General features: G+C 48.6%; 51 non-coding genes across 51 annotated transcripts; all 51 read right to left on the bottom strand.

Moving 5' to 3' along the window:
* Positions 1-52: 52 nt before the first annotated feature.
* trnat-ugu lies at positions 53-126 on the bottom strand. Its single transcript has one exon. It is a non-coding gene; the product is annotated as a tRNA-Thr (tRNA).
* A 226-nt stretch (positions 127-352) lies between these two features.
* trnat-agu lies at positions 353-426 on the bottom strand. Its single transcript has one exon. It is a non-coding gene; the product is annotated as a tRNA-Thr (tRNA).
* Positions 427-1,583: 1,157 nt separating this feature from the next.
* On the bottom strand, positions 1,584-1,657 carry trnat-cgu. Its single transcript has one exon. It is a non-coding gene; the product is annotated as a tRNA-Thr (tRNA).
* Positions 1,658-1,878: 221 nt separating this feature from the next.
* Positions 1,879-1,952, bottom strand: trnat-agu. Its single transcript has one exon. It is a non-coding gene; the product is annotated as a tRNA-Thr (tRNA).
* Positions 1,953-2,091: 139 nt separating this feature from the next.
* Positions 2,092-2,165, bottom strand: trnat-agu. Its single transcript has one exon. It is a non-coding gene; the product is annotated as a tRNA-Thr (tRNA).
* Positions 2,166-2,432: 267 nt separating this feature from the next.
* On the bottom strand, positions 2,433-2,506 carry trnat-agu. Its single transcript has one exon. It is a non-coding gene; the product is annotated as a tRNA-Thr (tRNA).
* A 425-nt stretch (positions 2,507-2,931) lies between these two features.
* Positions 2,932-3,021, bottom strand: trnar-ucu. Its single transcript is given in 2 exon segments — positions 2,932-2,967; positions 2,985-3,021. It is a non-coding gene; the product is annotated as a tRNA-Arg (tRNA).
* Positions 3,022-3,202: 181 nt separating this feature from the next.
* trnat-cgu lies at positions 3,203-3,277 on the bottom strand. The gene has a single exon. It is a non-coding gene; the product is annotated as a tRNA-Thr (tRNA).
* Positions 3,278-3,502: 225 nt separating this feature from the next.
* trnat-agu lies at positions 3,503-3,576 on the bottom strand. Its single transcript has one exon. It is a non-coding gene; the product is annotated as a tRNA-Thr (tRNA).
* A 139-nt stretch (positions 3,577-3,715) lies between these two features.
* trnat-ugu lies at positions 3,716-3,789 on the bottom strand. The gene has a single exon. It is a non-coding gene; the product is annotated as a tRNA-Thr (tRNA).
* Positions 3,790-4,486: 697 nt separating this feature from the next.
* Positions 4,487-4,576, bottom strand: trnar-ucu. Its single transcript is given in 2 exon segments — positions 4,487-4,522; positions 4,540-4,576. It is a non-coding gene; the product is annotated as a tRNA-Arg (tRNA).
* Positions 4,577-4,757: 181 nt separating this feature from the next.
* trnat-cgu lies at positions 4,758-4,831 on the bottom strand. Its single transcript has one exon. It is a non-coding gene; the product is annotated as a tRNA-Thr (tRNA).
* Positions 4,832-5,052: 221 nt separating this feature from the next.
* On the bottom strand, positions 5,053-5,126 carry trnat-agu. The gene has a single exon. It is a non-coding gene; the product is annotated as a tRNA-Thr (tRNA).
* A 139-nt stretch (positions 5,127-5,265) lies between these two features.
* Positions 5,266-5,339, bottom strand: trnat-ugu. The gene has a single exon. It is a non-coding gene; the product is annotated as a tRNA-Thr (tRNA).
* Positions 5,340-5,530: 191 nt separating this feature from the next.
* On the bottom strand, positions 5,531-5,604 carry trnat-agu. Its single transcript has one exon. It is a non-coding gene; the product is annotated as a tRNA-Thr (tRNA).
* A 267-nt stretch (positions 5,605-5,871) lies between these two features.
* On the bottom strand, positions 5,872-5,945 carry trnat-agu. Its single transcript has one exon. It is a non-coding gene; the product is annotated as a tRNA-Thr (tRNA).
* A 421-nt stretch (positions 5,946-6,366) lies between these two features.
* On the bottom strand, positions 6,367-6,456 carry trnar-ucu. Its single transcript is given in 2 exon segments — positions 6,367-6,402; positions 6,420-6,456. It is a non-coding gene; the product is annotated as a tRNA-Arg (tRNA).
* A 182-nt stretch (positions 6,457-6,638) lies between these two features.
* Positions 6,639-6,712, bottom strand: trnat-cgu. The gene has a single exon. It is a non-coding gene; the product is annotated as a tRNA-Thr (tRNA).
* A 226-nt stretch (positions 6,713-6,938) lies between these two features.
* Positions 6,939-7,012, bottom strand: trnat-agu. Its single transcript has one exon. It is a non-coding gene; the product is annotated as a tRNA-Thr (tRNA).
* Positions 7,013-7,151: 139 nt separating this feature from the next.
* trnat-ugu lies at positions 7,152-7,225 on the bottom strand. Its single transcript has one exon. It is a non-coding gene; the product is annotated as a tRNA-Thr (tRNA).
* A 198-nt stretch (positions 7,226-7,423) lies between these two features.
* Positions 7,424-7,497, bottom strand: trnat-agu. The gene has a single exon. It is a non-coding gene; the product is annotated as a tRNA-Thr (tRNA).
* Positions 7,498-7,857: 360 nt separating this feature from the next.
* On the bottom strand, positions 7,858-7,947 carry trnar-ucu. Its single transcript is given in 2 exon segments — positions 7,858-7,893; positions 7,911-7,947. It is a non-coding gene; the product is annotated as a tRNA-Arg (tRNA).
* Positions 7,948-8,118: 171 nt separating this feature from the next.
* On the bottom strand, positions 8,119-8,192 carry trnat-ugu. The gene has a single exon. It is a non-coding gene; the product is annotated as a tRNA-Thr (tRNA).
* A 223-nt stretch (positions 8,193-8,415) lies between these two features.
* trnat-agu lies at positions 8,416-8,489 on the bottom strand. Its single transcript has one exon. It is a non-coding gene; the product is annotated as a tRNA-Thr (tRNA).
* Positions 8,490-8,809: 320 nt separating this feature from the next.
* Positions 8,810-8,899, bottom strand: trnar-ucu. The gene is given in 2 exon segments: positions 8,810-8,845; positions 8,863-8,899. It is a non-coding gene; the product is annotated as a tRNA-Arg (tRNA).
* A 172-nt stretch (positions 8,900-9,071) lies between these two features.
* Positions 9,072-9,145, bottom strand: trnat-ugu. The gene has a single exon. It is a non-coding gene; the product is annotated as a tRNA-Thr (tRNA).
* Positions 9,146-9,364: 219 nt separating this feature from the next.
* On the bottom strand, positions 9,365-9,438 carry trnat-agu. Its single transcript has one exon. It is a non-coding gene; the product is annotated as a tRNA-Thr (tRNA).
* An 807-nt stretch (positions 9,439-10,245) lies between these two features.
* Positions 10,246-10,335, bottom strand: trnar-ucu. Its single transcript is given in 2 exon segments — positions 10,246-10,281; positions 10,299-10,335. It is a non-coding gene; the product is annotated as a tRNA-Arg (tRNA).
* Positions 10,336-10,516: 181 nt separating this feature from the next.
* On the bottom strand, positions 10,517-10,590 carry trnat-cgu. The gene has a single exon. It is a non-coding gene; the product is annotated as a tRNA-Thr (tRNA).
* Positions 10,591-10,977: 387 nt separating this feature from the next.
* trnat-agu lies at positions 10,978-11,051 on the bottom strand. Its single transcript has one exon. It is a non-coding gene; the product is annotated as a tRNA-Thr (tRNA).
* Positions 11,052-11,190: 139 nt separating this feature from the next.
* On the bottom strand, positions 11,191-11,264 carry trnat-ugu. The gene has a single exon. It is a non-coding gene; the product is annotated as a tRNA-Thr (tRNA).
* Positions 11,265-11,462: 198 nt separating this feature from the next.
* Positions 11,463-11,536, bottom strand: trnat-agu. Its single transcript has one exon. It is a non-coding gene; the product is annotated as a tRNA-Thr (tRNA).
* Positions 11,537-11,820: 284 nt separating this feature from the next.
* On the bottom strand, positions 11,821-11,910 carry trnar-ucu. The gene is given in 2 exon segments: positions 11,821-11,856; positions 11,874-11,910. It is a non-coding gene; the product is annotated as a tRNA-Arg (tRNA).
* A 181-nt stretch (positions 11,911-12,091) lies between these two features.
* Positions 12,092-12,165, bottom strand: trnat-ugu. The gene has a single exon. It is a non-coding gene; the product is annotated as a tRNA-Thr (tRNA).
* Positions 12,166-12,391: 226 nt separating this feature from the next.
* Positions 12,392-12,468, bottom strand: trnat-agu. The gene has a single exon. It is a non-coding gene; the product is annotated as a tRNA-Thr (tRNA).
* A 323-nt stretch (positions 12,469-12,791) lies between these two features.
* On the bottom strand, positions 12,792-12,881 carry trnar-ucu. The gene is given in 2 exon segments: positions 12,792-12,827; positions 12,845-12,881. It is a non-coding gene; the product is annotated as a tRNA-Arg (tRNA).
* A 179-nt stretch (positions 12,882-13,060) lies between these two features.
* trnat-ugu lies at positions 13,061-13,134 on the bottom strand. The gene has a single exon. It is a non-coding gene; the product is annotated as a tRNA-Thr (tRNA).
* A 223-nt stretch (positions 13,135-13,357) lies between these two features.
* trnat-agu lies at positions 13,358-13,431 on the bottom strand. Its single transcript has one exon. It is a non-coding gene; the product is annotated as a tRNA-Thr (tRNA).
* A 422-nt stretch (positions 13,432-13,853) lies between these two features.
* On the bottom strand, positions 13,854-13,943 carry trnar-ucu. The gene is given in 2 exon segments: positions 13,854-13,889; positions 13,907-13,943. It is a non-coding gene; the product is annotated as a tRNA-Arg (tRNA).
* Positions 13,944-14,116: 173 nt separating this feature from the next.
* trnat-cgu lies at positions 14,117-14,190 on the bottom strand. The gene has a single exon. It is a non-coding gene; the product is annotated as a tRNA-Thr (tRNA).
* A 320-nt stretch (positions 14,191-14,510) lies between these two features.
* On the bottom strand, positions 14,511-14,600 carry trnar-ucu. Its single transcript is given in 2 exon segments — positions 14,511-14,546; positions 14,564-14,600. It is a non-coding gene; the product is annotated as a tRNA-Arg (tRNA).
* Positions 14,601-14,772: 172 nt separating this feature from the next.
* trnat-ugu lies at positions 14,773-14,846 on the bottom strand. Its single transcript has one exon. It is a non-coding gene; the product is annotated as a tRNA-Thr (tRNA).
* Positions 14,847-15,065: 219 nt separating this feature from the next.
* On the bottom strand, positions 15,066-15,139 carry trnat-agu. The gene has a single exon. It is a non-coding gene; the product is annotated as a tRNA-Thr (tRNA).
* An 801-nt stretch (positions 15,140-15,940) lies between these two features.
* trnar-ucu lies at positions 15,941-16,030 on the bottom strand. The gene is given in 2 exon segments: positions 15,941-15,976; positions 15,994-16,030. It is a non-coding gene; the product is annotated as a tRNA-Arg (tRNA).
* Positions 16,031-16,211: 181 nt separating this feature from the next.
* On the bottom strand, positions 16,212-16,285 carry trnat-cgu. Its single transcript has one exon. It is a non-coding gene; the product is annotated as a tRNA-Thr (tRNA).
* A 226-nt stretch (positions 16,286-16,511) lies between these two features.
* Positions 16,512-16,585, bottom strand: trnat-agu. The gene has a single exon. It is a non-coding gene; the product is annotated as a tRNA-Thr (tRNA).
* Positions 16,586-16,920: 335 nt separating this feature from the next.
* trnar-ucu lies at positions 16,921-17,010 on the bottom strand. Its single transcript is given in 2 exon segments — positions 16,921-16,956; positions 16,974-17,010. It is a non-coding gene; the product is annotated as a tRNA-Arg (tRNA).
* A 172-nt stretch (positions 17,011-17,182) lies between these two features.
* On the bottom strand, positions 17,183-17,256 carry trnat-ugu. The gene has a single exon. It is a non-coding gene; the product is annotated as a tRNA-Thr (tRNA).
* A 219-nt stretch (positions 17,257-17,475) lies between these two features.
* Positions 17,476-17,549, bottom strand: trnat-agu. Its single transcript has one exon. It is a non-coding gene; the product is annotated as a tRNA-Thr (tRNA).
* A 619-nt stretch (positions 17,550-18,168) lies between these two features.
* trnat-cgu lies at positions 18,169-18,242 on the bottom strand. Its single transcript has one exon. It is a non-coding gene; the product is annotated as a tRNA-Thr (tRNA).
* A 232-nt stretch (positions 18,243-18,474) lies between these two features.
* On the bottom strand, positions 18,475-18,548 carry trnat-agu. Its single transcript has one exon. It is a non-coding gene; the product is annotated as a tRNA-Thr (tRNA).
* Positions 18,549-18,605: the final 57 nt, after the last annotated feature.

Consider the following 18,605-nt stretch of genomic DNA (forward strand, 5'->3'; position numbering starts at 1 on the left):
GTTTCAACCATCATTCGGACGGGGTCCGCTACAGGCAGACAAGGGAATTCAAAGGCACCGCTGGGATTCGAACCCAGGATCTCCTGTTTACAAGACAGGCGCTTTGACCGGCTAAGCCACGGCACCCTCCGCCATTGGCACGGGCTGGCATTCTTTGCCAGCAGCTAAGAGTTTGAATTACAACTGAATAAGGGTGGCCAGCTTGCCTCTGTGTTTGTTATTTTCAGAGCTGAGAGACTTCAAAAATTTCAGACAACATGGTTTTGGCCTTCTGCCTCACCATACCATGCTATCCCTTTGTAGAGGACAGAACTATGATTCGCACATTCTTTAGGCAGAAAAAGGATCCCAAAGGCACCGTTGGGATTCGAACCCAGGATCTCCTGTTTACTAGACAGGCGCTTTAACCAACTAAGCCACAGCGCCAAGCCAAGCGTTTGTGCAGTTCACTTAGCACGCTTTGATGACAAGTGTTGAGACTATTTCACTCAAACGGCTCTTTACCAGGAAGGATCAACTCAAGGCGAAATAAAACACAAGACAAGTTTCTGGATTTTAAAGCTTGCAAGGATTGCGCTGTCGATTGCAAGCGGGAGAGAAGCAGGTTTCTCCTTAACCTCCCTTTTGCCTCCAGACGGATCACAGTCCGCCTGAGGCCGGGGGCCGGGCAGGCCCCCGCCTTCTGCCTCCTTCCCTGCTTTGCCTCCTCCGCGCTTTTCCTCCTCCCTTTTGCCTCCAGACGGATCACAGTCCGCCTGAGGCCGGGGGCCGGGCAGGCCCCCGCCTTCTGCCTCCTTCCCTGCTTTGCCTCCTCCGCGCTTTTCCTCCTCCGAAGCTCAGTTTACAAGTCACTTTATTTATAGAGGAAAGGACAAGATACAGTAAATGAAAACAATTGGCCACATTTCTTGTGCGTCAGAATCTTCACTCCTTCAGATTCTTCCGGTGGCCCTATCAGTATTCTACGGAGGCCATGTTATGACCAAGAATCAAACTGAAACTAAAAGGCCACAGGTGCATAACTGTCAACATTTAACTCCAACATTCCGTTCTCATCAGGCTGACAAAGCCTGGCACCCGATGGAAGCTGTAACTGAAGGATCAAAGTTGCAAAATGTCAATACATAACCCTAACAACAAGCCATCAGGTCTTCCGGTTCAAAAAAACGACAGCACTCTGAGGCTCTCCTGTCCAACAAAGATGCGACAGAGAGGTACTGCTTGGAATCGTTCCCAGGATCCCCTGTTTACAAGACAGACACTTTAACCAACTAATACACGGTCCGACCTCAGAAAAACACATTCTTTAGGCATACAAGGTTGGGATTCGAACCCAGGATCTCCTGTTTACAAGACAGATGCTTTGCCTGGCTAAGCCACGGCACCCTGCGCCACTGGTACAGGCTGGCGTTCTTGGCCAGCAGTTAAGAGTTTGAATTACAACATATTAAGGGTGGCCAGCTAGCCTCTGTGTTTGAAAACTTTCAGACAACACTGTTTTGGCCTTCTGCCTTACCATGCTATCCCTTTATAGAGGACAGAACTCAGATTTGCACATTCTTTAGGCAGACAAGGGATCCCAAAGGCACCGCTGGGATTTGAACCCAGGATCTCCTGTTTACGAGACAGGCGCTTTGACCGGCTAAGCCACGGCACCCTCCGCAATTGGCACGGGCTGGCATTCTTTGCCAGCAGCTAAGAGTTTGAATTACAACTGAATAAGGGTGGCCAGCTTGCCTCTGTTTTTGTTATTTTCAGAGCTGAGAGACTTGAAAAACTTCAGACAACACAGTTTTGGCCTTCTGCCTTACCATACCATCCCTTTGTAGAGGACAGAAGTAAGATTCGCACATTCTTTAGGCAGACAAGGGATCCCAAAGGCACCGCTGGGATTCGAACCCAGGATCTCCTGTTTACTAGACAGGCGCTTTAACCAACTAAGCCACGGCGCCAAGCCAAGCTTTTGGGCAGTTCACTTAGCACGCTCTGATGACAAGCCATCAGGTCGTCCGGTTAAATAAAACAACAGCACTCTCAGGCTTCCCTGCTATATCTGTATAGGCGACCAAACTCAAATTCTTTAGACAGACAAGACACTGCTGGGATTTGAACCCAGGATCTCCTGTTTACTAGACAGGCGCTTTAACCAACTAAGCCACGGCGCCAAGCCAAGCGTTTGTGCAGTTCACTTAGCACGCTTTGATGACAAGCCATCAGGTTGTCCGGTTAAAAAACTTACCAAACTCTCAGGCTCCGCTGTCCAAAGTCTAAGGGTGGCCAGCTTGCCTCTGTTTTTGTTATTTTCAGAGGTGAGAGACTTGAAAAATTTCAAACAACACGGTTTAGGCCTTCTGCCTTACCATACCACGCTATCCCTTTGTAGAGGACAGAACTAAGATTCGCACATTCTTTAGGCAGACAAGGGATCCCAAAGGCACCGCTGGGATTTGAACCCAGGATCTCCTGTTAACTAGACAGGCGCTTTAACCAACTAAGCCACGGCGCCAAGCGAAGTGTTTGAGCAGTTCACTTAGCACACTTTGATGACAAGACATCAGGTCTTCCGGTTCAAAAAAACCACAGCACTCTGAGGCTCTCCTGTCCAACAAAGATGCGACAGAGAGGTACTGCTTGTAATCATTCCCAGGATCCCCTGTTTAGAAGACAGGCACTTTAACCAACTAATACACGGTCCGACCTCAGAAAAACACATTCTTTAGGCATACAAGGTTTCCCAAAGGCACCGCTGGGATTCGAACCCAGGATCTCCTGTTCACAAGACAAAGGTTTCAAAGGTGTTTCAACGCTCCTGCATTGGCATGGACCGGCGTTCTTAGCCAGCTGCTAAGAGTTTGAATTACAACCGAATAAGGTTGGCCAGCTAGCCTCTGTGTTTGTTGGCCATGTAGCCCTAAGAAATGCCAAAAGAGACGACTCTGGTGGGACTCGAACCCACAACCTTTGAATGGCCACAACGGGCAGTCTAGAAGTCCAATGCGCTATCCATTGCGCCACAGAGCCCATTGGCTGGTTTTGCTGAGCCCGGTGAAGGTCTTGCATTCTGCTTTGCGCAGTTTGCTTAGCACGCTCTGATGACAAGCCATCAGGTCGTCCTGTTAAAAAAAACAACAGCACTCTCAGGCTCCCCTGCTATATCTGTATAGGGGACCAAACTCAGATTCTCACATTCTTAAGGCAGACAAGGGACCGCTGGGATTCAAACCCAGGATCTCCTGTTTACGAGACAGGCGCTTTGACCGGCTAAGCCACGGCACCCTCCGCCATTGGCACGGGCTGGCATTCTTTGCCAGCAGCTAAGAGTTTGAATTACAACTGAACAAGGGTGGCCAGCTTGCCTCTGTTTTTGTTATTTTCAGAGCTGAGAGACTTGAAAAATCTCAGATAACACGGTTTTGGCCTTCTGCCTTACCATACCATGCTATCCCTTTGTAGAGGACAGAACTAAGATTCGCACATTCTTTAGGCAGACAAGGGATCCCAAAGGCACAGCTGGGATTCGAACCCAGGATCTCCTGTTTACTAGACAGGCGCTTTAACCAACTAAGCCACGGCGCCAAGCCAAGCATTTGTGCAGTTCACTTAGCACGCTCTGATGACAAGCCATCAGGTCGTCCGGTTAAATAAAACAATGGCACTCTCAGGCTTCCCTGCTAAATCTGTATAGGGGACCAAACTCAAATTCTTTAGGCAGACAAGGCACCGCTGGGATTCGAACCCAGGATCTCCTGTTTACAAGACAGGCGCTTTGACCGGCTAAGCCACGGCACCCTGCGCCACTGGCATAGGCTGGCATTCTTTGCCAGCAGCTAAGAGTTTAAATTACAACTGATTAAGGGTGGCCAGCTAGTGCTGTTTGAAAAGTTTCAGACAACACGGTTTTGGCCTTCTGCTTTACCATACCATGCTATCCCTTTATAGAGGATAGAACTCAGACTCGCACTTTCTTTAGGCAGACAAGGGATCCCAAGGCATTGCTGGGATTCGAAACCAGGATCTCCTGTTAACTAGACAGGCGCTTTAACCAACTAAGCCACGGCGCCAGGCCAAGCATTTGTGCAGTTCACTTAGCACGCTTTGATGACAAGCCATCAGGTCGTCCGGTTAAAAAACTTACCAAACTCTCAGGCTCCGCTGTCCAAAGACTACGCGGCAGAGAGGTACCGCTTGGAATCATTCCCAGGATCCCCTGTTTAGAAGACAGGCACTTTAACCAACTAATACACGGTCCGACCTCAGAAAAACACATTCTTTAGGCATACAAGTTTTCCCAAAGGCACCGCTGGGATTCGAACCCAGGATCTCCTGTTCACAAGACAAAGGTTTCAAAGGTGTTTCAACGCTCCTGCGTTGGCATGGGCCGGCGTTCTTAGCCAGCTGCTAAGAGTTTGAATTACAACCGAATAAGGTTGGCCAGCTAGCCTCTGTGTTTGTTGGCCATGTAGCCCTAGAGAAATGCCAAAAGAGACGACTCTAGTGGGACTCGAACCCACAACCTTTGAATGGCCACAACAGGCAGTCTAGAAGTCCAATGCGCTATCCATTGCGCCACAGAGCCCATTGGTTGGCTTTGCTGAGCCAGGTGAAGGCCTTGCATTCTGCTTTGCGCAGTTTGCTTAGCACGCTCTGATGACAAGCCATCAGGTCGTCCGGTTAAAAAAAACAACAGCACTCTCAGGCTCCCCTGCTATATCTGTATAGGGGACCAAACTCAGATTCTCACATTCTTAAGGCAGACAAGGCACCGCTGGGAATCGAACCCAGGATCTCCTGTTTACGAGACAGGCGCTTTGACCGGCTAAGCCACGGCACCCTCCGCCATTGGCACGGGCTGGCATTCTTTGCCAGCAGCTAAGAGTTTGAATTACAACTGAATAAGGGTGGCCAGCTTGCCTCTGTTTTTGTTATTTTCAGAGCTGAGAGACTTGAAAAACTTCAGACAACACAGTTTTGGCCTTCTGCCTTACCATACCATCCCTTTGTAGAGGACAGAAGTAAGATTCGCACATTCTTTAGGCAGACAAGGGATCCCAAAGGCACCGCTGGGATTCGAACCCAGGATCTCCTGTTTACTAGACAGGCGCTTTAACCAACTAAGCCACGGCGCCAAGCCAAGCTTTTGGGCAGTTCACTTAGCACGCTCTGATGACAAGCCATCAGGTCGTCCGGTTAAATAAAACAACAGCACTCTCAGGCTTCCCTGCTATATCTGTATAGGGGACCAAACTCAAATTCTTTAGACAGACAAGGAACTGCTGGGATTTGAACCCAGGATCTCCTGTTTACAAGACAGGCGCTTTGACCGGCTAAGCCACGGCACCCTGCGCCACTGGCACAGGCTGGCGTTCTTTGCTAGCAGCTAAGAGTTTGAATTACAACTGATTAAGGGTGGCCAGCTAGCTCTGTTTGAAAAATTTCGGACAACACGGTTTTGGCCTTACCATACCATGCTATCCCTTTATAGAGGATAGAACTCAGACTCGCACTTTCTTTAGGCAGACAAGGGATCCCAAGGCACCGATGGGATTCGAACCCAGGATCTCCTGTTTACTAGACAGGCGCTTTAACCAACTAAGCCACGGCGCCAAGCCAAGCGTTTGTGCAGTTCACTTAGCACGCTTTGATGACAAGCCATCAGGTTGTCCGGTTAAAAAACTTACCAAACTCTCAGGCTCCGCTGTCCAAAGTCTAAGGGTGGCCAGCTTGCCTCTGTTTTTGTTATTTTCAGAGGTGAGAGACTTGAAAAATTTCAAACAACACGGTTTTGGCCTTCTGCCTTACCATACCACGCTATCCCTTTGTAGAGGACAGAACTAAGATTCGCACATTCTTTAGGCAGACAAGGGATCCCAAAGGCACCGCTGGGATTTGAACCCAGGATCTCCTGTTAACTAGACAGGCGCTTTAACCAACTAAGCCACGGCGCTAAAGCAAGTGTTTGTGCAGTTCACTTAGCACACTTTGATGACAAGACATCAGGTCTTCGGTTCAAAAAAACCACAGCACTCTGAGGCTCTCCTGTCCAACAAAGATGCGACAGAGAGGTACTGCTTGTAATCATTCCCAGGATCCCCTGTTTAGAAGACAGGCACTTTAACCAACTAATACACGGTCCGACCTCAGAAAAACACATTCTTTAGGCACAAGGTTTCCCAAAGGCACCGCTGGGATTCGAACCCAGGATCTCCTGTTCACAAGACAAAGGTTTCAAAGGTTTTCAACGCTCCTGCATTGGCATGGACCGGCGTTCTTAGCCAGCTGCTAAGAGTTTGAATTACAACCGAATAAGGTTGGCCAGCTAGCCTCTGTGTTTGTTGGCCATGTAGCCCTAAGAAATGCCAAAAGAGACGACTCTGGTGGGACTCGAACCCACAACCTTTGAATGGCCACAACGGGCAGTCTAGAAGTCCAATGCGCTATCCATTGCGCCACAGAGCCCATTGGCTGGTTTTGCTGAGCCCGGTGAAGGTCTTGCATTCTGCTTTGCGCAGTTTGCTTAGCACGCTCTGATGACAAGCCATCAGGTCGGTTAAAAAAAAAAAAACAACAGCACTCTCAGGCTCCCCTGCTATATCTGTATAGGGGACCAAACTCAGATTCTCACATTCTTAAGGCAGACAAGGCACCGCTGGGATTTAAACCCAGGATCTCCTGTTTACGAGACAGGCGCTTTGACCGGCTAAGCCACGGCACCCTCCGCCATTGGCACGGGCTGGCATTCTTTGCCAGCAGCTAAGAGTTTGAATTACAACTGAACAAGGGTGGCCAGCTTGCCTCTGTTTTTGTTATTTTCAGAGCTGAGAGACTTGAAAAATCTCAGATAACACGGTTTTGGCCTTCTGCCTTACCATACCATGCTATCCCTTTGTAGAGGACAGAACTAAGATTCGCACATTCTTTAGGCAGACAAGGGATCCCAAAGGCACAGCTGGGATTCGAACCCAGGATCTCCTGTTTACTAGACAGGCGCTTTAACCAACTAAGCCACGGCGCCAAGCCAAGCATTTGTGCAGTTCACTTAGCACGCTCTGATGACAAGCCATCAGGTCGTCCGGTTAAATAAAACAATGGCACTGTCAGGCTTCCCTGCTAAATCTGTATAGGGGACCAAACTCAAATTCTTTAGGCAGACAAGGCACCGCTGGGATTCGAACCCAGGATCTCCTGTTTACAAGACAGGCGCTTTGACCGGCTAAGCCACGGCACCCTGCGCCACTGGCATAGGCTGGCATTCTTTGCCAGCAGCTAAGCGTTTGAATTACAACTGATTAAAGGTGGCCAGCTAGCTCTGTTTGAAAAATTTCGGACAACACGGTTTTGGCCTTCTGCCTTACCATACCATGCTATCCCTTTATAGAGGATAGAACTCAGACTCGCACTTTCTTTAGGCAGACAAGGGATCCCAAGGCACCGCTGGGATTCGAACCCAGGATCTCCTGTTTACTAGACAGGCGCTTTAACCAACTAAGCCACGGCGCCAAGCCAAGCGTTTGTGCAGTTCACTTAGCACGCTTTGATGACAAGCCATCAGGTCGTCCGGTTAAAAAAACTTGTTTTACTTCAAACTCTCAGGCTCCGCTGTCCAGGAAGAACTCAGACTCGCACGCGGCAAAGAGGTACCGCTTGGAATCATTCCCAGGATCCCCTGTTTAGAAGACAGGCACTTTAACCAACTAAACTAATACACGGTCCGACCTCAGAAAAACACATTCTTTAGGCATACAAGGTTTCCCAAAGGCACCGCTGGGATTCGAACCCAGGATCTCCTGTTCACAAGACAAAGGTTTCAAAGGCCATGAGCCAGCTCTAAAGAAATGCCAACAGCCCTAGAGAAATGGACGACTCTGGTGGGACTCGAACCCACAACCTTTGAATGGCCTCAACGGGCAGTCTAGAAGTCCAATGCGCTATCCATTGCGCCACAGAGCCCGTTGGCTGGTTTTGCTGAGCCAGGTGAAGGTCTTGCATTCTGCTTTGAGCAGTTTGCTTAGGACGCTCTGATGACAAGCCATCAGGTCAAAAAAACAGCAGCACTCTCTGGCTCCCTACTATATCTGTATAGGGGACCAAACTCAGGTTCTCACATTCTTTAGGCAGACAAGGCACCGCTGTGATTTGAACCCAGGATCTCCTGTTTACAAGACAGGCGCTTTGACCAGCTAAGCCACAGCACCCTGCGCCACTGGCACGGGCTGGCGTTTTTAGCCAGCAGCTAAGAGTTTGAATTACAACTGATTAAGGGTGGCCAGCTAGCTCTGTTTTGTTATTTTCAGAGCTGAGAGACTTGAAAAATTTCAGACAACACGGTTTTGGCCTTCTGCCTTACCATACCATGCTATCCCTTTATAGAGGATAGAACTCAGACTCGCACTTTCTTTAGGCAGACAAGGGATCCCAAGGCACCGCTGGGATTCGAACCCAGGATCTCCTGTTTACTAGACAGGCGCTTTAACCAACTAAGCCACGGCGCCAAGCCAAGTGTTTGTGCAGTTCACTTAGCACGCTTTGATGACAAGCCATCAGGTCGTCCGGTTAAAAAACTTACCAAACTCTCAGGCTCCGCTGTCCAAAGACTACGCGGCAGAGAGGTACCGCTTGGAATCATTCCCAGGATCCCCTGTTTAGAAGACAGGCACTTTAACCAACTAATACATGGTCCGACCTCAGAAAAACACATTCTTTAGGCATACAAGGTTTCCCAAAGGCACCGCTGGGATTCGAACCCAGGATCTCCTGTTCACAAGACAAAGGTTTCAAAGGCCATGAAGCTCTAAAGAAATGCCAAAAGGGACGACTCTGGTGGGACTCAAACCCACAACCTTTGAATGGCCTCAACGGGCAGTCTAGAAGTCCAATGCGCTATCCATTGCGCCACAGGGCCCGTTGGCTGGTTTTGCTGAGCCAGGTGAAGGTCTTGCATTCTGCTTTGCGCAGTTTGCTTAGCACGCTCTGATGACAAGCCATCAGGTCAAAAAAACAGCAGCACTCTCAGGCTCCCCTACTATATCTGTATAGGGGACCAAACTCAGGTTCTCACATTCTTTAGGCAGACAAGGCACCGCTGTGATTTGAACCCAGGATCTCCTGTTTACAAGACAGGCGCTTTGACCAGCTAAGCCACAGCACCCTGCGCCACTGGCACGGGCTGGCGTTTTTAGCCAGCAGCTAAGAGTTTGAATTACAACTGATTAAGGGAGGCCAGCTAGCCTCTGTGTTTGTTATTTTCTGGGTTTTAAAAAAATTCAGACAACACGGTTTTGGCCTTCTGCCTTACCATACCATGCTATCCCTTTGTAGAGGACAGAACTAAGATTCGCACATTCTTTAGGCAGACAAGGGATCCCAAAGGCACCGATGGGATTCGAACCCAGGATCTCCTGTTTACTAGACAGGCGCTTTAACCAACTAAGCCACGGCGCCTGTTGTGGATGTCCTGGATTAAAGAAGACTCCGAGCATTAGGTTTTGATAGCAAAAATTCAGACTTTTATTGATCAATACAAGCCGAGTCTGTCTAAGGTCCACACAGAACCACTCTATAGACAGCACTCCCGCTCACCACTATTCAGGGGTTTTTATATGGTCGTCACACTACCACGTCACAGTAATATATGGTGGCCTCCTGAAATACCCTCATTAAATGAGGATCACAGGTGTAAGACAACAGATGTAAAATGCCAAAAACAGATGGGTTCTAAATAGTGGGGTTCTTAGCTTATGTCTGACTGCAGTTATAATGGTAACTGAATTATATAAGATTTACTTTATATTTTGATTAACAAAAACTTCTTCACGCCAAGCCAAGTGTTTGTGCAGTTCACTTAGCACGCTTTGATGACAAGCCATCAGGTCTTCCGGTTCAAAAAAACCACAGCACTCTGAGGCTCTCCTGTCCAACAAAGATGCGACAGAGAGGTACTGCTTGGAATCATTCCCAGGATCCCGTGTTTAGAAGACAGGCACTTTAACCAACTAATACATGGTCCGACCTCAGAAAAACACATTCTTTAGGCATACAAGGTTTCCCAAAGGCACCGCTGGGATTCGAACCCAGGATCTCCTGTTCACAAGACAAAGGTTTCAAAGGTTTTTCAACGCTCCTGCGTTGGCATGGGCCGGCGTTCTTAGCCAGCTGCTAAGAGTTTGAATTACAACCGAATAAGGTTGGTTGGCCAGCAAGCCTCTGTGTTTGTTGGCCATGTAGCCCTAGAGAAATGCCAAAAAGAGACGACTCTGGTGGGACTCGAACCCACAACCTTTGAATGGCCACAACGGGCAGTCTAGAAGTCCAATGCGCTATCCATTGCGCCACAGAGCCCATTGGCTGGTTTTGCTGAGCCAGGTGAAGGTCTTGCATTCTGCTTTGCGCAGTTTGCTTAGCACGCTCTGATGACAAGCCATCAGGTCGTCCGGTTAAAAAAAACAACAGCACTCTCAGGCTCCCCTGCTATATCTGTATAGGGGACCAAACTCAGATTCTCACATTCTTAAGGCAGACAAGGCACCGCTGGGATTTGAACCCAGGATCTCCTGTTTACGAGACAGGCGCTTTGACCGGCTAAGCCACGGCACCCTCGGCCATTGGCACGGGCTGGCATTCTTTGCCAGCAGCTAAGAGTTTGAATTACAATTGAATAAGGGTGGCCGGCTTGCCTCTGTTTTTGTTATTTTCAGAGCTGAGAGACTTGAAAAATTTCTGACAACACGGTTTTGGCCTTCTGACCGGCTAAGCCACAGCACCCTGCGCCACTGGCACGGGCTGGCGTTTTTTGCCATTAGCTAAGAGTTTGAATTACAACTGATTAAGTGAGGCCAGCTAGCCTCTGTGTTTGTTATTTTCTGGGTTTTAAAAAAATTCTGACAACACGGTTTTGGCCTTCTGCCTTACCATACCATGCTATCCCTTTATAGAGGACAGAACTAAGATTCGCACATTCTTTAGGCAGACAACGGATCCCAAAGGCACCGCTGGGATTCGAACCCAGGATCTCCTGTTTACTAAACAGGCGCTTTAACCAACTAAGCCACGGTGCCAAGCCAAGCTTTTGGGCAGTTCACTTAGCACGCTCTGATGACAAGCCATCAGGTCGTCCAGTTAAATAAAACAACAGCACTCTCAGGATTCCCTGCTATATCTGTATAGGGGACCAAACTCAAATTCTTAAGGCAGACAAGGCACCGCTGGGATTCGAACCCAGGATCTCCTGTTTACAAGACAGGCGCTTTGACCGGCTAAGCCACGGCACCCTGCGCCACTGGCACAGGCTGGCGTTCTTTGCCAGCAGCTAAGAGTTTGAATTACAACTGATTAAGGGTGGCCAGCTAGCTCTGTTTGAAAAAATTCAGACATCATGGTTTTGGCCTTCTGCCTTACCATACCATGCTATCCCTTTATAGAGGATAGAACTCAGACTCGCACTTTCTTTAGGCAGACAAGGGATCCCAAGGCACCGCTGGGATTCGAACCCAGGATCTCCTGTTTACTAGACAGGCGCTTTAACCAACTAAGCCACGGCGCCAAGCCTAGTGTTTGTGCAGTTCACTTAGAACGCTTTGATGACAAGCCATCAGGTCGTCCGGTTAAAAAACTTACCAAACTCTCAGGCTCCGCTGTCCAAAGTCTTCGAACCCAGGATCTCCTGTTCACAAGACAAAGGTTTCAAAGGTTTTTCAACTACCTCATGCGTTGGCATGGGCAGCGTTCTTAGCCAGCTGCTAAGAGTTTGAATTACAACCGAATAAGGTTGGCCAGCTAGCCTCTGTGTTTGTTGGCCATGTAGCCCTAGAGAAATGCCAAAAGAGACGACTCTGGTGGGACTCGAACCCACAACCTTTGAATGGCCACAACGGGCAGTCTAGAAGTCCAATGCGCTATCCATTGCGCCACAGAGCCCATTGGCTGGTTTTGCTGAGCCAGGTGAAGGTCTTGCATTCTGCTTTGCATGCAGTTTGCTTAGCACGCTCTGATGACAAGCCATCAGGTCGTCGGTTAAAAAAACAACAGCACTCTCAGGCTCCCCTACTATATCTGTATAGGGGACCAAACTCAGATTCTCACATTCTTTAGGCAGACAAGGCACCGCTGTGATTTGAACCCAGGATCTCCTGTTTACAAGACAGGCGCTTTGACCGGCTAAGCCACGGCACCCTCTGCCACTGGCACGGGCTGGCATTCTTTGCCAGCAGCTAAGAGTTTGAATTACAACTGAATAAGGGTGGCCAGCTTGCCTCTGTTTTTGTTATTTTCAGAGCTGAGAGACTTTAAAAATTTCAGACAACACGGTTTTGGCCTTCTGCCTTACCATACCATGCTATCCCTTTGTAGAGGACAGAACTAAGATTCGCACTTTCTTTAGGCAGACAAGGGATCCCAAAGGCACCGCCCAGGGGATTCGAACCCAGGATCTCCTGTTTACTAGACAGGCGCTTTAACCAACTAAGCCACGGCGCCAAGCCTGAGGAGTGTTTGTGCAGTTCACTTAGCACGCTTTGATGACAAGCCATCAGGTCGTCCGGTAACCAACTAACGGTCCGACCTCAGGCTCCACTCTCAGGCTAGCTTTCAGAAGGTACCGCTCTGGGAACCCAGGATCTCCTGTTCACAAGACAAAGGTTTCAAAGGTTTTTCAACGCTCCTGCGTTGGCATGAAAAACACATTCTTTAGCATACAATTCTTAGCCAGCTGCTAAGAGTTTGAATTACAACCGAATAAGGTTGGCCAGCTAGCCTCTGTGTTTGTTGGCCATGTAGCCCTAGAGAAATGCCAAAAGAGACGACTCTGGTGGGACTCGAACCCACAACCTTTGAATGGCCACAACGGGCAGTCTAGAAGTCCAATGCACTATCCATTGCGCCACAGAGCCCATTGGCTGGTTTTGCTGAGCCAGGTGAAGGTCTTGCATTCTGCTTTGCGCAGTTTTCTTAGCACGCTCTGATGACAAGCCATCAGGTCGTCGGTTAAAAAAACAACAGCACTCTCAGGCTCCCCTGCTATATCTGTATAGGGGACCAAACTCAGATTCTCACATTCTTTAGGCAGACAAGGCACCGCTGGGATTTGAACCCAGGATCTCCTGTTTACAAGACAGGCGCTTTGACCGGCTAAGCCACAGCACCCTGCGCCACTGGCACGGGCTGGCGTTCTTTGCCAGCAGCTAAGAGTTTGAATTACAACTGATTAAGGGTGGCCAGCTAGCTCTGTTTTGTTATTTTCAGAGCTGAGAGACTTGAAAAATTTCAGACAACACGGTTTTGGCCTTCTGCCTTACCATACCATGCTATCCCTTTGTAGAGGATAGAACTCAGACTCGCACTTTCTTTAGGCAGACAAGGGATCCCAAGGTACCGCTGGGATTCGAACCCAGGATCTCCTGTTTACTAGACAGGCGCTTTAACCAACTAAGCCACGGCGCCAAGCCAAGCTTTTGGGCAGTTCACTTAGCACGCTTTGATGACAAGCCATCAGGTCTTCCGGTTCAAAAAAACCACAGCACTCTGAGGCTCTCCTGTCCAACAAAGATGCGACAGAGAAATACTGCTTGGAATCATTCCCAGGATCCCCTGTTTAGAAGACAGGCACTTTAACCAACTAACGGTCCGACCTCAGAAAAACACATTCTTTAGGCATACAAGGTTTCCCAAAGGCACCGCTGGGATTCGAACCCAGGATCTCCTGTTCACAAGACAAAGGTTTCAAAGGTTTTTCAACGCTCCTGCGTTGGCATGGGCCGGCATTCTTAGCCAGCTGCTAAGAGTTTGAATTACAACCGAATAAGGTTGGCCAGCTAGCCTCTGTGTTTGTTGGCCATGTAGCCCTAGAGAAATGCCAAAAGAGACGACTCTGGTGGGACTCGAACCCACAACCTTTGAATGGCCACAACGGGCAGTCTAGAAGTCCAATGCGCTATCCATTGCGCCACAGAGCCCGTTGGCTGGTTTTGCTGAGCCAGGTGAAGGTCTTGCATTCTGCTTTGCGCAGTTTGCTTAGCACGCTCTGATGACAAGCCATCAGGTCGTCCGGTTAAAAAAAACAACAGCACTCTCAGGCTCCCCTGCTATATCTGTATAGAGGACCAAACTCAGATTCTCAAGGCAGACAAGGCACCGCTGGGATTTGAACCCAGGATCTCCTGTTTACGAGACAGGCGCTTTAACCAACTAAGCCACGGCGCCAAGCCAAGTGTTTGTGCAGTTCACTTAGCACGCTTTGATGACAAGCCATCAGGTCGTCCGGTTAAAAAACTTACCAAACTCTCAGTTTCCGCTGTCCAAAGACTACACGGCAGAGAGGTACCGCTTGGAATCATTCCCAGGATCCCCTGTTTAGAAGACAGGCACTTTAACCAACTAATACACGGTCCGACCTCAGAAAAACACATTCTTTAGGCATACAAGGTTTCCCAAAGGCACCGCTGGGATTCGAACCCACGATCTCCTGTTCACAAGACAAAGGTTTCAAAGGCCATGAAGCTCTAAAGAAATGCCAACAGGGACGACTCTGGTGGGACTCGAACCCACAACCTTTGAATGGCCTCAACGGGCAGTCTAGAAGTCCAATGCGCTATCCATTGCGCCACAGAGCCCGTTGGCTGGTTTTGCTGAGCCAGGTGAAGGTCTTGCATTCTGCTTTGCGCAGTTTGCTTAGCACGCTCTGATGACAAGCCATCAGGTCAAAAAAACAGCAGCACTCTCAGGCTCCCCTACTATATCTGTAGAGGGCACCAAACTCAGATTCTCACATTCTTTAGGCAGACAAGGCACCGCTGTGATTTGAACCCAGGATCTCCTGTTTACAAGACAGGCGCTTTGACCGGCTAAGCCACAGCACCCTGCGCCACTGGCACGGGCTGGCGTTTTTTGCCATTAGCTAAGAGTTTGAATTACAACTGATTAAGTGAGGCCAGCTAGCCTCTGTGTTTGTTATTTTCTGGGTTTTAAAAAAATTCTGACAACACGGTTTTGGCCTTCTGCCTTACCATACCATGCTATCCCTTTGTAGAGGACAGAACTAAGATTCGCACATTCTTTAGGCAGACAAGGGATCCCAAAGGCACCGCTGGGATTCGAACCCAGGATCTCCTGTTTACTAGACAGGCGCTTTAACCAACTAAGCCACGGCGCCTGTTGTGGATTCCCCGGATTAAAGAAGACTCCGAGCATTAGGTTTTGATAGCAAAAATTCAGACTTTTATTGATCAATACAAGCCGAGTCTGTCTAAGGTCCACACAGAACCACTCTATAGACAGCACTCCCGCTCACCACTATTCAGGGGTTTTTATATGGTCGTCACACTACCACGTCACAGTAATATATGGTGGCCTCCTGAAATACCCTCATTAAATGAGGATCACAGGTGTAAGACAACAGATGTAAAATGCCAAAAACAGATGGGTTCTAAATAGTGGGGTTCTTAGCTTATGTCTGACTGCAGTTATAATGGTAACTGAATTATATAAGATTTACTTTATATTTTGATTAACAAAAACTTCTTCACGCCAAGCCAAGTGTTTGTGCAGTTCACTTAGCACGCTTTGATGACAAGCCATCAGGTCTTCCGGTTCAAAAAAACCACAGCACTCTGAGGCTCTCCTGTCCAACAAAGATGCGACAGAGAGGTACTGCTTGGAATCATTCCCAGGATCCCGTGTTTAGAAGACAGGCACTTTAACCAACTAATACATGGTCCGACCTCAGAAAAACACATTCTTTAGGCATACAAGGTTTCCCAAAGGCACCGCTGGGATTCGAACCCAGGATCTCCTGTTCACAAGACAAAGGTTTCAAAGGTTTTCAACGCTCCTGCGTTGGCATGGGCCGGCGTTCTTAGCCAGCTGCTAAGAGTTTGAATTACAACCGAATAAGGTTGGCCAGCTAGCCTCTGTGTTTGTTGGCCATGTAGCCCTAGAGAAATGCCAAAAGAGACGACTCTGGTGGGACTCGAACCCACAACCTTTGAATGGCCACAACGGGCAGTCTAGAAGTCCAATGCGCTATCCATTGCGCCACAGAGCCCATTGGCTGGTTTTGCTGAGCCAGGTGAAGGTCTTGCATTCTGCTTTGCGCAGTTTGCTTAGCACGCTCTGATGACAAGCCATCAGGTCGTCCGGTTAAAAAAAACAACAGCACTCTCAGGCTCCCCTGCTATATCTGTATAGGGGACCAAACTCAGATTCTCACATTCTTAAGGCAGACAAGGCACCGCTGGGATTTGAACCCAGGATCTCCTGTTTACGAGACAGGCGCGTTGACCGGCTAAGCCACGGCACCCTCTGCCATTGGCACGGGCTGGCATTCTTTGCCAGCAGCTAAGAGTTTGAATTACAACTGAATAAGGGTGGCCGGCTTGCCTCTGTTTTTGTTATTTTCAGAGCTGAGAGACTTGAAAAATTTCTGACAACACGGTTTTGGCCTTCTGCCTTACCATACCATGCTATCCCTTTGTAGAGGACAGAACTAAGATTCGCACAGTCTTTAGGCAGAAAAGGGATCCCAAAGGCACCGCTGGGATTCGAACCCAGGATCTCCTGTTTACTAGACAGGCGCTTTAACCAACTAAGCCACGGCGCCAAGCCAAGTGTTTGTGCAGTTCACTTAGCACGCTTTGATGACAAGCCATCAGGTCGTCCGGTTAAAAAACTTACCAAACTCTCAGGCTCCGCTGTCCAAAGACTCAGGACCAAACTCGCTTAAGGCAGAGAGGTACCGCTTGGAATCATTCCCAGGATCCCCTGTTTAGAAGACAGGCACTTTAACCAACTAATACACGGTCCGACCTCAGAAAAACACATTCTTTAGGCATACAAGGTTTCCCAAAGGCACCGCTGGGATTCGAACCCAGGATCTCCTGTTCACAAGACAAAGGTTTCAAAGGCCATGAAGCTCTAAAGAAATGCCAAAAGGGACGACTCTGGTGGGGCTCAAACCCACAACCTTTGAATGGCCTCAACGGGCAGTCTAGAAGTCCAATGCGCTATCCATTGCGCCACAGGGCCCGTTGGCTGGTTTTGCTGAGCCAGGTGAAGGTCTTGCATTCTGCTTTGAGCAGTTTGCTTAGCACGCTCTGATGACAAGCCATCAGGTCAAAAAAACAGCAGCACTCTCAGGCTCCCCTACTATATCTGTATAGGGGACCAAACTCAGGTTCTCACATTCTTTAGGCAGACAAGGCACCGCTGTGATTTGAACCCAGGATCTCCTGTTTACAAGACAGGCGCTTTGACCGGCTAAGCCACAGCACCCTGCGCCACTGGCACGGGCTGGCGTTTTTAGCCAGCAGCTAAGAGTTTGAATTACAACTGATTAAGGGAGGCCAGCTAGCCTGTGTGATTGTTATTTTCAGGCTGAGAGAAAAATTCAGACAACACGGTTTTGGCCTTCTGCCTTACCATACCATGCTATCCCTTTGTAGAGGACAGAACTAAGATTCGCACATTCTTTAGGCAGACAAGGGATCCCAAAGGCACCGCTGGGATTCGAACCCAGGATCTCCTGTTTACTAGACAGGCGCTTTAACCAACTAAGCCACGGCGCCAAGCCAAGTGTTTGTGGATGCCCTGGATTATGACAAGCCTCAGAGCATTAGGTTTTGATAGCAAAAATTCAGACTTTTATTGATCAATACAAGCCGAGTCTGTCTAAGGTCCACACAGAACCACTCTATAGACAGCACTCCCACTCACCACTATTCAGGGTTTTTATATGGTCGTCACACTACCACGTCACAGTAATATATGGTGGCCTCTGAAATACCCTCATTAAATGAGGATCACAGGTGTAAGACAACAGATGTAAAATGCCAAAAACAGATGGGTTCTAAATAGTGGGGTTCTTAGCTTATGTCTGACTGCAGTTATAATGGTAACTGAATTTTTTAATATAAAGATTTACTTTATATTTTGATTAACAAAAACTTCTTCACGCCAAGCCAAGTGTTTGTGCAGTTCACTTAGCACGCTTTGATGACAAGCCATCAGGTCTTCCGGTTCAAAAAAACCACAGCACTCTGAGGCTCTCCTGTCCAACAAAGCCGACAGAGAGGTACTGCTTGGAATCATTCCCAGGATCCCTGTTTAGAAGACAGGCACTTTAACCAACTAATACATGGTCCGACCTCAGAAAAACACATTCTTTAGGCATACAAGGTTTCCCAAAGGCACCGCTGGGATTCGAACCCAGGATCTCCTGTTTACGAGACAGGCGCTTTGACCGGCTAAGCCACGGCACCCTCTGCCATTGGCACGGGCTGGCATTCTTTGCCAGCAGCTAAGAGTTTGAATTACAACTGAATAAGGGCAGCCAATGGCTTGCTCTGTTTTTGTTATTTTCAGAGCTGAGAGACTTGAAAATTTCTGACAACACGGTTTTGGCCTTCTGCCGGTTACTTACCATGCCATGCTATCCCTTTGTAGAGGATAGAACTCAGACTCGCACTTTCTTTAGGCAGACAAGGGATCCCAAGGCACCGCTGGGATTCGAACCCAGGATCTCCTGTTTACTAGACAGGAGCTTTGACCGGCTAAGCCACAGCACCCTGCGCCACTGGCACGGGCTGGTTTTTGCCAGCAGCTAAGAGTTTGAATTACAACTG

Source organism: Puntigrus tetrazona, chromosome 15, assembly GCF_018831695.1.
Source record: "Puntigrus tetrazona isolate hp1 chromosome 15, ASM1883169v1, whole genome shotgun sequence".
NCBI classification, from domain to species: Eukaryota; Metazoa; Chordata; class Actinopteri; order Cypriniformes; family Cyprinidae; genus Puntigrus; species Puntigrus tetrazona.